We start from the raw sequence: 14,883 nt of genomic DNA on the forward strand, positions 1-14,883 counted from the left end.
AGAAAGCAACTCCCGAAAGAAAATCTCTTTCTCAGACTCCACACTCGGCCCATACACATTTATAAACCATCAAGACCCATGAAGCCCTTCAAAAATACCTCTAACTGCCAAGAATCTGTTGTGAATAACCTCTTCCTTAACAACACATACGTGTTCATTCCACAAGGTAATTAATCCTCCAGCAGAACCTTCAGCTGGAGATATTGCCGACCCATTCAGGAAATTTCCTCCCATTTTTCTCAATAATGAAGGACATACTACCTCCAATTTTGATTCTTGGATAAATAAAATTGCAGACTTCTTATCTTCCACGCACCTCCTAATCGCTCTAGCTTTGACCCTCTTACCTAGACCTCGAATATTCCAAGACAAAATTTTCCAATTTGATATCTATATCTTATTGGAAAACCTATCGTCCCAACACCCCTTAATTACACCCATTACTATCCTTCTCTTTAACCAGAGAAACTGCTCTATCCATAAAAGTATATTTACCCCCTCTAAATTCAACCCCCCAACATTTTACTAACATTCCAGCACTCAAGAGCTTCCTCCCCTCCAACAGATTCCCTTGAAAAATTATAATCTGATATGATATCCACGCAGCTCTTAGCTCCCCCCTCCTAGACCTCGCATAAACACGATTACAAGAGCCTCTTCTGAAATTAATTCTAGTCTCACTCTTTCCATAAATTGTTCTCTGAGGAATCGAAATCGACCCACACTGAATAGAAGCCCGAGACTGCTCCTCAAAATTTTCTGCAGGGGGAATAAGGTCCCCACTGTCTAATCTGCCATTCTATTGAACCAATCCATCTAATTACCTCACCACCAAATACTTCTCTTATTTTTTCCATAATTCTTTTCTTTCTTATTCCTTCTTCCTTCTTCCTTCTTCCTTCTTCCTTCCAAGTTGAGATATTAAGAGTTCTAAGTGTGGGGTTGTTAAGCTAAGGTGAGAATGTTTCTCTCTATCTTTCAAGCTTTGTTTCAAGCTCTATTTTGTGAGTTTTAGAATTTGTTTTCAAAATGGGTTTTTCTTGAAGATAGGGTGAATTCTAGTTGATTCAAGAGGTGTTTTAGGAGCCAAGGCAATAAGGTAACACACTTATAGCTTTCTCATACCAAGTGTAGATCATGAAAAGCTAAGATGCATTAGAAAATTAAGTTTAAAGCATGTTTAGCAATTTCCATGATAGATTGTTCATTTGATGTTATAAGCATGTTAATAAGCCTTTATTATGACCCCTATTGATCAAATAAAACTTTAAGCATGTTTGGGGACCTCACTAAAGTCTTTGGTATTGAGAAATAGAGTTTTTCGTACTTGTTTTATGAATTATGTAGGTAGAGTATTGATACTATGAGGTTAATATCGATATTTGTTCTTCGTTTTGGGCAAATTCGTGAGTTTATGGGAAAGAGTATCGAAACTTTGGGTCAAAGTTTTGAAACTCCAAGAAAGTTTTGAAACTGGGCAGAACAGAATGTTTAAAAGTATCGGTACTTATATAAAGTATCGAAACTTTTGCAGGAGTATCGATACTCTTGGGCTAGCATCGATATTTTTAGTTTATTTGGGGAAAAATGTCAATTTTTAAGGGAATTAGACTCGAGATATCCCAACACTTCATTATATTATCAAATAAGACTACAAGTGAGAACGATAAGAAAATTTAATTCAAGCGTAGAAACAAGAATATAGTAAGATCAAATAATACTAGTCTTGTTTGAATGCTCGGGAAACGATCAAGACACCCGAATTCCTTTAGAAAAGTTACCAGAGACGAAATTATAGAATCAGTCCGGATATCCTTAGGTAGTGAGCAAGGCACTTAAAGCTGACTAATTTGGGCATGAGGTCCGACACTTAAGGAGTGGGCTAGTCGAGAGTGTGGTGTTCGATGCAAAGATTCTGGGGCCACAATCTCGGTAGACTAGAGGGGTGTGTGAGCTTCGAGATGTAGAACCTTTAGCCGCACCATGATATCTATCATAGAGTAAAGAGTGAGTACACAAGTATACTCACTAAAACAGTACAAAACATATCAATAGACCAGATAGAAAAGCAATAGACTTGAATGTTTAAGCCTTTCAGTGAATTATAGTTAGTATGTTTTACCCGTTAGTGTGGCGCTGAGCTAGTTAGCACAGTCTTCGGATGTTTTCGTGGGCAGGTTAGTAGATCAAGCAGTTGGAAAGCAGTAGATAGACCAAGGTCCAAACCAATCCAGTGCAGATCAAATGTACGTCTCAGTGTTTTTATTGGGAATGTATATTTGTAAACATTATTGTCCAATTGAGTCGTAAATTCAGTCAAGTTGGTCTGTAATATTTTTGAAGTGTAAATATTTTATTTTGGAGCTCCTCAGTGAAAAGATTTTTATTCTATTTCAGTTTATTTTATGATTGGTTATAATGGTCGTTTTAAAGCATGAGAAAGTTAAGTTTAAAGTTGATTAGTCACTTCGGTGGTTCCATGTAGCATTCGGATCGAGCGACTATTCGTCGTACCGATCTAGGGTGTTACATATATAACTCATAATCAAGCTACACTACAATTCAACACAAAGTCTTAGAAAACCCCATACCACACCAATAATGAGAAACCAATCACCATATACCAAAACAGAAAATCAACCAACACCCAAATCTTTAAAGATCAAAATTCATTAAAAAAAAAAACCAAACAACCACATCTTAAAACATAAGTAGCTAAATTAAGCCTCAAATTTAAATGATAATAGCAATAGTTTTCAGGATTCCAGTAATCTGACCTGTTTTTGGTAGCTTCCACACATACCAATAATGAGAAACCAATCACCTCGTCTCAAAATCTTTAAGAAAATCAAATTTCATTGGAAAAACAAATACTTACATCTTAAAACATCACGAGTAGCTAAATAAAGCCTCAAATTTTAAGAATTTCGTCAATCTAACCAATTTATGGTTGCCTTCACACATACTGATAGCGATAAACCAACCATCGCACCTCAAATAAGAAATTTAACCAATGCCTAAATCTTTAAAAGATAAAAATTTAATTCAAAAAAACAATACCCACATATTAAAACATCACAAGCAGATAAATAAAGCTTCAAACATTAAGAATTTCGATAATCTGACTGATCTATTTCTGGTAGCCTCCACCAATGGCATTCTCATCTTCTTCGACTTTGGCAGTCAAATAAACCTTAGGGAAATCGTTGACATCAAAGGTCTTCTCTTTCATCATTTTCTCAACATCGGCTTTCTTCAAGATGGTGCGACGGATCGGGGGGGCGGTCGCGGCTCTAGTCGCGGGTGTAGTATTTGATATCGAAGACGGTTTCGGGGTCGGATGTTGGGACGATGGGCTTCTGCAGAGTGGTGGCCGGGCAGCGAACATGGTACTATGTGGCTTTGGGCAAAGCGCTCTTGTACTCTGGATCGGTGCAAGGTCCGGTTATCTCCCATGGCTTCTTGATGCATCATTTCAGCCTTTGGAAGATGGAGGAGCAGCTTGCTTTGGATGCTGTTGATAGATTGATTCTTAACGGAGAATTTTGGAGAAGATGATTCAAAATGAGGATCCAAATTGCATTCTGAAAATAAAAAACAAATAACACACTGAAAACGATGGTTACCTATTTCGTTAGTTTGGTGGGATAAAGCAACTTCTAGTCCTTCAATTTGACCACATTTCCCAACTTAATCCTTTATCTTTGTTTTATTAGTCCTTGAATTTAGTAACTTTTCCCTTTTTAATCCTTTTGATCACACGATAATTTAAGATTGTGTCACATGCACAAACCAAAAGAACTCAATGGTTAAAGGGGTGGTTATTATCCCTAAAGATTTCATATTTGAGCACGACATTTATAAGGAAATTTGAGCATTTATTGTCAAATAATTAAGAATATTTCAAACAAATATTATCTTATATTCATCCTAGAATTAAAAAATATGTCACATCATCAAATAGATTTAAATGGGCTAAAAATCCAAGTTTAAGGACCAATGTGAGCAAAAACAAAGGACAAAGATCAAAGTTGGAAAAAGTTGCTAAGTTTATGACTAAAAATCATTGTATCATTTGTATTAAAAAGGGTAAATTTCCCTAGAGGTCACTAACTTAAAATATTTACTTAGTAAAGATTAAAATTTCGAAAGTTAAAAAAATAAAAGGATAGTGAAATTAAAATATAAGAGCTAAATTTATAATTTATGTATAGGACAAGTACTAATAATAACATTTGACCAAAAGAGGAGTCTCAAGTATCAACAATAAAACCCTAATCCCTAACCGCAAAGTCCCGAATAAACCCGAACCAGAAGCAACTAAAATCATTATTTTTCAGCGAAGCAATGGCAGACACTATGATCTCTCTCGAAAAGGTGAAAGGCTTCTTGTACTCTCAAGTTCACGATGAAGAAAATTGGGCACAAAACATGGTATCTCGTTTTCCTTTCTTTCTTCTTCTGTCTTCTTCGTTGCCTTTTTGATTTAGTTGCGTTTTTAATTTGATTTTGCTAATGATTCTGCTTTTCTGAAATTGGGTTTCTGGGGATTTTTTTAGAGAATTTGATTGTTTAGGGTTCTATGGGAAACATCGATTATAATAGATTCATATTGATTCACAAAGTGCGATTTTAACGTACGTTGCCTCTTGTAATGGTCCTTCCACTTTAGCCATCCTTGAAATTTTGAATTCCTGTGTAGATGATCTAATTTGTATTCCTGAACTTTTGTCTTCACACCTCCTAACCTAAAATCTCTTGTACTGTTCCTGGCTAAACTTATGTTCATAATACTATTTAGAGAGAAAACAGCGCTCTTTCAGCAGTCGTAAGATTCGAACTTGGTTTAAAAGTTTATTTTTCTTGAAATGGAAGTTTGGTTCTCGGTGTGATCATGTAGCGTATTTCTTGTTTCATCAATGTGCTAGTTAACGAATTTTGTTCGCATCCTGAGAAATGGCCATGTGTTTGTTTAACACCCCCTTTTTTTGTGCAGAAACTGCTGCGAGCTGCTGGGTTATTTTCCGGATCGATTCTTCTAATGCGCAATTTCGGTGATCTTATGGCTGTCTAAGGAATTAAGGATGGATTAGGAGTTCTGAGTGGTCTTGTATTCAGTTACTTCGCTGGCATGGTGTAGTTTTCTCCGCCACAACAGTTTGAAATGCGTATCCATTTGTTTTTAGTTTCGAGGATGAAAATTGGTAATGTTCTTGACAATTGCCTCTCTGATATACTCGATGATTTAATGTTTGCAATTGAATGAAATGCACACATTCAGATGGTTGCTGGAATTGTTTCGGGTTACTTAGTTTAGATCTCTAATGCATGCATGTCTTTAAATTCGTGATGGAAAGTAGGACAACAATGGAGTTCTTTTTCAGGGTCAAGACCGTTCTCGGTCGTGATTTCTTGTTGTTATATTCATTCTGAGGATCATTGTCCTAGCCCTGTTTTGATTAACCCTCTTAGCGTACATAGATCTTAACCCTGTCTTGTTTAAAGGACTCAGACCGAAGCCAATTGAGGCCATGGAACTCCTTTTCCCTTCAGAATTATACATGCATGGAAACAAGCTTGTACTCGAGATGCTACTCGAAAAAAAGAAGGAAATAACCCATTTAGTTTCATAGCAAAAACAGCATACCAAGAGCTCAACTTCTTTCTGGTTCGATCAGCATCGTGCTTTTGCCCGGTGTTGGCAAAGATACACCTTCAAAATCAACTTTGTAAGCTGATGGACACAGATAAAATTTCGTAAACACAATGAATAATTAAAATAAAAAAATTCAGAATTACGAAAAAAAATAGACATTGCAACCGCCGGTGAGACCCTTGTTTTTTTTTATAATGCCCGATCTTAAAGCATGTGACATGTTTTGATGAAAAGATCACTTGCCTTCGTCGTTCCGATCATAAAACCTTCGGATTCAATCGAAGTTTTAACCAAAACCCATAAATTTTTTGCTAATGATTAGTGAAGACAATTGTAAACGTAAAAGTTAGTAAAAATGAAGAGAATTAAGAATATAAAGTGACATATACGTGTATGGACAGACGTAGAGTTTTATCATTTTATGTTATGAGCGAACTTCTAAAATCTTAGGAATAATGAATTTGTCAAATTCATGGATAAACGAAAAAAATATTTTTAATAAAAATTACATAGAAAAAAATCTAAAATTTATGGTAATTTTAAATTTTTAGAGAGATGACGACCTCTATCCGGCTTCTCGGTCCATTATTGAGTAATGATTACTGATGAACTTGAGGTTCATAACCTGGACGACCATTTTTTTTGGTCCCTGGGAAAGAAAGCTGGTACTGAGAATTTCAATCTTGGTTTTAAAAAGCGCAAGGCGCATTTAGGCGCAAAAGATCCCTGGAGCTTAGGCGCAAGCGCGTGTCTTTCATAGGCAAGGCATACTTTTATACTAAAAAACCTATAAATTAGTTATGAAACATATTTTATACTTAAAATAACATTATAAACATATTTATGCTAAAGAGTATAAATTAATTGTTTGAGTATATTTATACTCATTACCCACCTATTAACTCCTAAAATACTTGTCTACAATGTATTGATCTATACTTATTTAATATATAAAACTATTATTTTATTTATTTTTATAAACATATTTCAATCCCATTTCGCCAAAATCTAAATTGTTATTGATTTATAATTAATGTTTTTCATATTTAAAACTATTATTTCATTTATATTTAAATGAGAAAAATTTATTTTATTAACAATTTAAAATTTTTAATTATTATAAAAATTAATTTTTTATATTTAATAAATAAGTAATTAATATTTTATTTAATATTTTATTTTAAAAAAATTAAAATTAATTATGTATTATTAAATAACTATATTTCTAAAAAATGTATATACTTAGGTTAAAGCCAACAAAGGGTGGAAAAAGTTATAATGGTTTGTTACAAATAAAATAAATATTAGAGTTGGACTATAACTTTGGGCTTGTTAATAGGTCAAATATAGGATTAAGAAATGAGAAAATGTGATAAAATAAAGAATTTTTTAGACTTCTTCAGTCGTCTTCTTCCTTTCTTACTACTACATTTCCTTTTTTTTTCCTTTCTTTTTTAATCTATTCTACTTACTATTAATATATTTTTAAAAAAATACGAAAGGCGCTGCGTCCGGAGCCTAAAGCTCAGAGGCGTGTGTCTCTTGTATCTCACCTTGTCTCCTCCCAAGGGAGTGTCATCTTCAGTGCCTGGCTGCGCCTAGAGTCTAGGCGCATCCGAGTCGCACCTTTTTAACCAAGATTTCAGTTGAGAAAAGAAAAGGAAAAAAAAAACGTTTTTGTATGAAGAATTTGAGAGAGCTTTGGTGTTTCCTAAATGAGTTTTTCCCGCTACATTTGATTTTTGGCTGCAATTTTATTTTAGTCCATGTACTTTAATTTGATTGTTTTTAGTCATTCTATATAACCGTTCAATCTGTTAAGTCCTACTATTAATTCTTGTATTATATGTAAGTTTCAGATTTAGTTATTGTCTCTAATTTGATCACTTCTAGTCCCTATGATTTCATGTTCCATTTGAATCAGAACCGAAATTTTAAAATTTCAAAAAATACAGTAACTAAAATTGATCAAATTAGAATATAAAATTTAAATAAGAAACTTATATAGCTTTTGTGTGGAAAGATGATAAAGTTTAGGGACCAATTTCTAGTTAAAAGTGTACGAGAGTTCATTTACCTATTAACAACATTGGAATGCAGAAGCCACTTGCTTGACTCGTAAGGCAAATTTAAGTGCTTTATACAAGTTTGCCTGCATCGTCTATTGCACACACAAAGTAGATATCGACAGAAAATTGTGAGCCGATTCGGCTTAAAACCAGTGAAGCCGTTGGAGCATTAAGAGGACGTTTCCTTAATACGAGAGGACCCCAAAGGATGCACCTCCGGTGTACCGCTAGTCAATTGCGGAGCAAATAATTACTGAAAGTATCTAAGTAGCAAGCCTACTCTGAGATTAAACTTGTATTTCGGGTCAAGCCGATATTTAAATCCTTAGATGCACCTAACTGACCAATAACTTGCACTGTGCACATGCACATTGACACCTTCAATGTGAAGGTCCTTTTCTCATTGATGAAAACTACATATATCCATGACCATGTTTTAATATAAGATCAAATGCCTCATCAGCATCATATGGTGCTTTTACTCTCTCATTAAACCTGGAGCAAATAAGTGGGGCATCAGTGGAGTCCCACCCGAATTTAAAAGCGATCGTGAAAGGTAAAGAAAACTTCAGAGTCTGAAGCGTATTCCTCATACGAATTACCATTACCAGCACACATGGATATTGGTATGGAGAGATGTCCCTCTATTGCATCAAGAACTATATGATATATATATACTCGTATTTGACACGCACCGAAACCCGAAAAACAAACAATCCTAACAGAAGAATGAACCTAGAGAATGACAGATCATATGCCTAGGACGAATTTGTCATAAAAAGTATTGGTTAACACTTGTAGGATAGCTAAGCATGCCATTTTTCAAGCCAAAAGAAACACAGGCCCAGCCCTTTGTATGCAATCAATGAACCAACTTCTGGTACTATAACATGTTAATTATATAATCACATTTACATCTACCACAAGCAAGCGGTTTATCAGGAAAAGAAAATTCCGAAAACGAAAAATGAGTGACAGAGAAAAAAAGAATGGTCATATTTTACGACCTTTAAGTGTTCACCACCTGTGTGAATTGCGCAATGATCTTGGCGATCCTTCAAAAAGATCCAAGAGCAACTTTTCCACATGTTCTACGGTGAGCTTAACGCACTTGTTTTCAATATGAGCAGGGTTTCTCCCGAGGAAAGTTCGATATGCAAGGGCTACTTTAAGTGAAGTTGAAATTCGCAAATCTTCACGAAGCTGAGGGTCTGGGATACTCCAACTTGTCTGGGTTTTGTATACCTCCTCAAAAGCAATGCTAAAGCCCTTGCACCGTTCTTTGAAGGTCTGTTTCGAAAAGGAACTTGAGCCCGGGTTATCGTCCTTGAGGAAACAAATGACCGAACTCCAAGTGGCTCTCTCGTAGTTCTTTGCATGCTGCTGAAACTTTCCGTTATGCTTACGAATCCATTCATCTCCAAAGAAGAGTCTAAGTTCTGAGCCTTTAACCTTTTGAACCATGTAATGGATGTTGTTCATCAAGAAAATATGTTGTAAAGCCTCATTCCTGTATAGTTGTGACTTCCTAAGAAGATTGGACTCCAAAGAACTTATGATTGATCGAAGGTGACATGCCATGGGACAAGAAGTTGAAAGAGACAAGTTTGTCCCATTATCTGGCTCAATAACTTGATCCGCTACGTCGACATGCTGATTCTTAAGAAGCAAATTGAGGGTGTTGCAATATTCAGGGAACATCCTGATGTAGTTCATTACATATTTATTGAGAGGGTGAACTCCACCACCAGGAAAGGGGTATAAGGATCCATTAGAAGAAATAGCAACTCGAAATGCTGCTATTGAAGAATTACCCAAACTCTCCAGAAGCTAATGGAACTGGAGCCAAACAAAAGAACCAGCCTCTTCTGAGAACAGTGTATCTATGTCCCGAAGAAGATCTGCCAAAGTTTCGTACATGTCAAGCAAACGAAGCAGCTTTTCAGGTTGATGAGGCCCCATTGCTACGGCTTCTCCGAAGTTCAAGAAGCAAAGAATCGTTGCCTTTGAGATCTCAAGAAAACAAAACGAACTAACAGATCCAAAGTCCCCTAAGAGCTGATCACATAACCGTTTTTCACTAACAAGATAGACTAGAACAATGATCTTCACGGACCAGGTCCATTTATTCATCTTGCTACTCATGCTAGTCCATTCCAATTTCAGCACATCCACGATGCTGAGTTTCTCCGTGTCAAGAATGGCAAAGTACTGCTCCAATGCTTCTTTCTGTACACCAATGAAAGCTTCACAAAATTCCGGACAATAGTTTGAAGTAAACATAACCTTTGCAATGGACTTGATATCAGGAATCACATCTGCATGGATCAAATCTACAATACACTCACCAATTTCATCACCGGAGCAGTTCCGGCTTGATGTTTCCTCGGTTGGTTCATCTTCAACTGAAACAAATGACTCATCATAAACAACATCCCTTTGAGTAGATCTAGAAGTTATGCTTTTGGGGTCAAGCTGTTGCCTATGCTGAACAAGTATATGAATAAGCTCTTCCTCGAGCCTAGACATTGCCATCTGCAAAACACTCATTGCACGGTGGATAAGTTCCTTCTGCTTCCTATTTTCATGCACAGATAACCCTTGTAAACCATCAACTAGCGTCTGAATTTCATCAACAGCTTCAAGATACCCGGAAGCATCCCTAGGCCCAGAGTCCCATATCATCCTCGGATCTGATTCCCAACTCAGAATCTTTCTCTCTGATTGTTTGAGTCGCTCCTCAACATCCACAAATCCCTTTCCACCCTTGCTGTCCGTATTCGAAGTTATCATCGACAAATGAGCATCAAGATCGATAAGGATTTTCCGCAAATCATCACTAAGATTCTTAGTTGCTCCTAATGCCTTGACAATATGATGAGCTGCAGCAACAACGTGAAGATCTCCTTCGGATGTCGGGATGGTAGATTGACATCCGTCCATATCAAAACCAAGAATACACAAAAGAAACCAATAAACCAAGTGTAATCGACTTAACACCAAGCAACTTTCCAGGCAATTAATCAAGCCAAACCTTTCAATGGACCGGTGATACCTAAAACCTAAACCATATACCAGCCAAAACCATGATTCGAATTCCGTAAACCCCGGATAAGATCAAGAGCAGATCAACACAATCAGATACTTCCGAATTCAAAGAAATCAATCAAAACAGTTTACAACTTGACAACTCCACACTCCACCCAAATCAAAAGTAACATAATTCAGATTTAATAAACCCCAGATACAATCAATAGCAGAACAACACGATTGGATGCTTTCGAGTTCGAAGAAATCAATCAAACGGTTTACAACTCGATAAATCAAAAGGATGATGATACAATTGAATAAACCCCAGATACAATCGAGAGCATATCGACACAAATAGATGCTTTTCGAATTCGAAGAAATCAATCAAGCAGATTACAGCTTGATAACTCCCCACCCTAGATAAATCAAAAAGGGATTTTCAGATGATCCAACATTACTCGAACAAAGATTGAACTGAAATGACAGAGGTGAGCCTTGCACTTAGCCATTTATAAAATAAAATTTAATCTTAAAGATCACATGACAAATAATAGTTTAAAAATTCAGGAAAAAAAAAGAAACCCATCAAACCTTAGAAGTTGTTTTCCTTGAAATCATTGAAATCCAGCAGCAACAACAACCCAAAAAAGAGCTTGAAATCATCGAAATCCAGCAGCATCAAACCATAAAAAAAATAAAGTCAAAGGAACATCAAAGGGAGGGTTGTGAAAGAGACTAGAGACGAGGAGATGAATTTCGTGGGAAAATGCACAAGTGGGATTGTTTTTTCTTTCTCAAATTTGATTATTGAACCTTTTTTTATGTTTATTTTCCATTTTTGAAGGAGTTTAATTGAACTCTCAGTTTTCTGGAAAATTTTTAAAGTCGTGGGTGCGTAGTTGTCTTGACTTTGACCAGTGACCAAACGACACCGTTTCGAAAAACAGTTCGGTTATGCATTTCTACTAAGACTAAAATATGCTCTAAGTCCCTGTACTCTCTGTACATTTGAAAATTAGTCTATCTACTATTTAATTCAATTATTGACATTATTAAAATTTTATTGTTAAGTTCAAATCCATTACAACGTCATTTTTATTACATGATTTTTCAGAAATATCACGTCAATAATTGTATGAAAGCTTTGAGAAAGATAAATGTACAAAGAACTCTAAATTATATGAAAACTTAAAGAAAGACAAAAATACGAGAAAAAACACTAGTTTAGACTAATTATTATTTAGTTTAATTACTCTTATTACAATAAAATAAATATCATGTCAATAAATTTAGCAGAATAATTTTAATGATTTTAATAGTTAAATTTAATTTTTTAAATCTAAAAAATAAAGGGGTTAATTACTCTTATTACAATACAATAAATATCATGCCTTGCTCTTGTATTTTTTTTTAATTATAAAAATATTAAACACAAGCTTATTTGCTTTTATTTTAAATCTTTTTTAAAAAAGAATCGTCGGTAATTTATAAAATAAAATCAGTGGAAACCAGCAACCAGTTCCAAAGTGAAGTAGGCAGAATAGACCCAAAATAATAAATGCAAGACAGCTAAACAATGCCTAAAATAATAGGAAAACGGGAAGCAAAACAAAAGATATATAAAACGAAAAGAGATATGGACCATTCAGTTTCACTGCAAAAAACGAGATGAGGTCAGTGATTCGAGTCGAGCATTGAGCAAGAAGAAAATCTGTAGGGCCAAAAGAACATGAACCTATTCCAGGCACGAGGAGTTAAGGAGGAAACAGACACTGAGAGTCTTCAGCAACCTGCACCTCCACAACTAGAGGGGCGTCTTCGATCCATAAGCGATTTTCACTGTTCAGTTCGTGCGACTTTACTAAAGGGTGAGCCGCTTGATTGTGTTGTCGGGGGTGAAACGGTACTGGCATGCATGAAGATTCCGAGCACAACACTTTGCTTCCTAGACAAGAGCGTTAATGACCGAGAGATCATGTCCAGGCAAAGACAGTTTTGAAATCATTATCCGGAAGTCACCTTCTATAATCACGTCGAGAAAACCCATTTCAACAGCCAGCTGTATGGCATGGATATTCGTCGCTGCTTTCGCCACGAAAACCGACGTAACCCTATTGATTCTATACCCACTACGAACACTGTAGAGCCCTGACTTCTCCTTACACCAAACACGACAGTCCTACTTGAAACACACGATCGGAATGACCAAAATTTTCTCAACTTCTGTATAACGATAATTTACTTTAAAAAAAACTGTGTTTAATTCCACACCTCAATTAATAGTTGCAGCATAGCTTTTATACAAGATATTACTAAGAGTCCTAGCTAAGGTAAGAGTTCTAGCTAAGTTAGAAATCTATTTCTATAATAAAAAACTATAATTAAAAAGAATAAACTCTAATAAAACTAAAACTCTTATACGCAATATAACTCACACTCCCCCTCAAACTGGGGAGTATATATTATAAAGACCTAGTTTGGATGTGATATCGTCGAAATTGATCCTTGGAAGCGCTTAGTCAAGACATCGACTAGTTGATCTTTTGAAGAGACATAATTTAGTTTTACTGTTCCGTCATTAACATTCTCAGCAATGAAGTGTTTGCCAATCTTCACATGTTTAGTTATGTCGTGCTGTATTAGATTCTTAGCAATACTTATGGCCGACTTACTGTCACTATGAAGCTCAAAGTCGATTCTATCGCAAACCTCCGTCTCACTTAGGAGTTTTTGTAACCAAACACCTTCACAAATTCCAAGTGTTATTGCCCGATACTCTGCTTCAACACTACTTCTTGAAACTATAGCTTGTTTCATGCTTCTCCAAGTCATTAAGTTTCTCCACACAAATGAATAATAACCCATAGTTGATCTTCTATCTGCTAATTCTCCAATCCAACTTAAATCTGAGAAAATCTTGATTGTTCTATCTTCATGTTTTCTGAAAATTAACCTATGTCCTAGTGTCATCTTTAAATACCTAAAAATTCGATATATTGTATCCAAATGTTCTTCTCTAGGATCATTCATGTATTGACTCACAATGCTGATAGAGAAGGCTATATCTGACCTAGTAAGTGACAGATAGATGAGCTTACCTACTAACCTTTGATATTTTTCCTTATTTATTGGATTCTCATCTTTCTTTTACTTCAGATTTACTTTCATGGGAGTTTCCAAAGGCTTGCAACCAGTCATTCCGATTTCAGAAAGTAAATCCTTAATGTACTTCTTTTGCCATTTTCATGCCCAAAAAATATCTCAAGGTCCCTAAGTCCTTGGTTTCAAATTCTTTTGCTAGTAATGCCTTCAATTTCTTCTAAGTCATCACCTGTGATGATGATATCGTCAACGTAGACAATTAAGATTGTCTTTTTCTTGTTTGAAGCAATATACCAACTGAGCTAGGCGGGCATGGATAGATTGTTTTAGACCATATAGAGAATTCAACAATTTGCATACTTGCTGATTTTCATATTGTACTTGTACGCTGTTGGAATCTACATATAAACTTATTCTTCAAGATTGTCATTGAGGAATGCGTTTTTGGCATCCAATTGATACAATATCAAATCTTTATTTACTGCTAAGGATAATAATACTCTTACAATATTGAGTTTCGCAATTGAAGCAAATGTCTATTGATAGTCCACTCCATGAGTCTAAATAAACCTCTTTACCACGAGTCTAGCCTTATACCGCTCAACACTATCATTTACCTTGTATTTCATGTAAAGACTCATTTGTAGCTAACTGGTTTATTGTATTTAGGAAGATCATTAAAAACCCAGGTTTTGTTGCTTTCAAGAGATTAAAGTTCTTCTTCTACCACTTTCTTTTATTCGGGGCTTTTTAAAGCTTCTTCTATAGTCCCTGGAATGTGAATGCTGTCAATCTTAGCTATATATATATATATATATATATATATATATATATATATATATATAAAAAATAGGTATTAGTTTACCATAAGCAACAAATTTATCAATATGATGAATTGTGCACCTTCGTACTCCCTTTCTTTGAGCAATCATAACTCACTAGTATCAACCAAAAGTTTCAAATTACTTTCATCACCTTCGTTTTCCAAACAATTGGAGCTTAGTTATGGCTCTTGGCAATGCGCAG

At 35.4% G+C, this 14,883-nt stretch overlaps 2 pseudogenes; both read right to left on the bottom strand.

The window, feature by feature from the left end:
- Positions 1-3,024: 3,024 nt before the first annotated feature.
- LOC120178415 lies at positions 3,025-8,330 on the bottom strand (annotated as a pseudogene).
- A 251-nt stretch (positions 8,331-8,581) lies between these two features.
- Positions 8,582-11,634, bottom strand: LOC120178409 (annotated as a pseudogene).
- Positions 11,635-14,883: the final 3,249 nt, after the last annotated feature.

Source organism: Hibiscus syriacus, unplaced genomic scaffold, assembly GCF_006381635.1.
Source record: "Hibiscus syriacus cultivar Baekdansim isolate YM2019G1 unplaced genomic scaffold, ASM638163v2 tig00112349_pilon, whole genome shotgun sequence".
Classification (NCBI taxonomy): Eukaryota; Viridiplantae; Streptophyta; class Magnoliopsida; order Malvales; family Malvaceae; genus Hibiscus; species Hibiscus syriacus.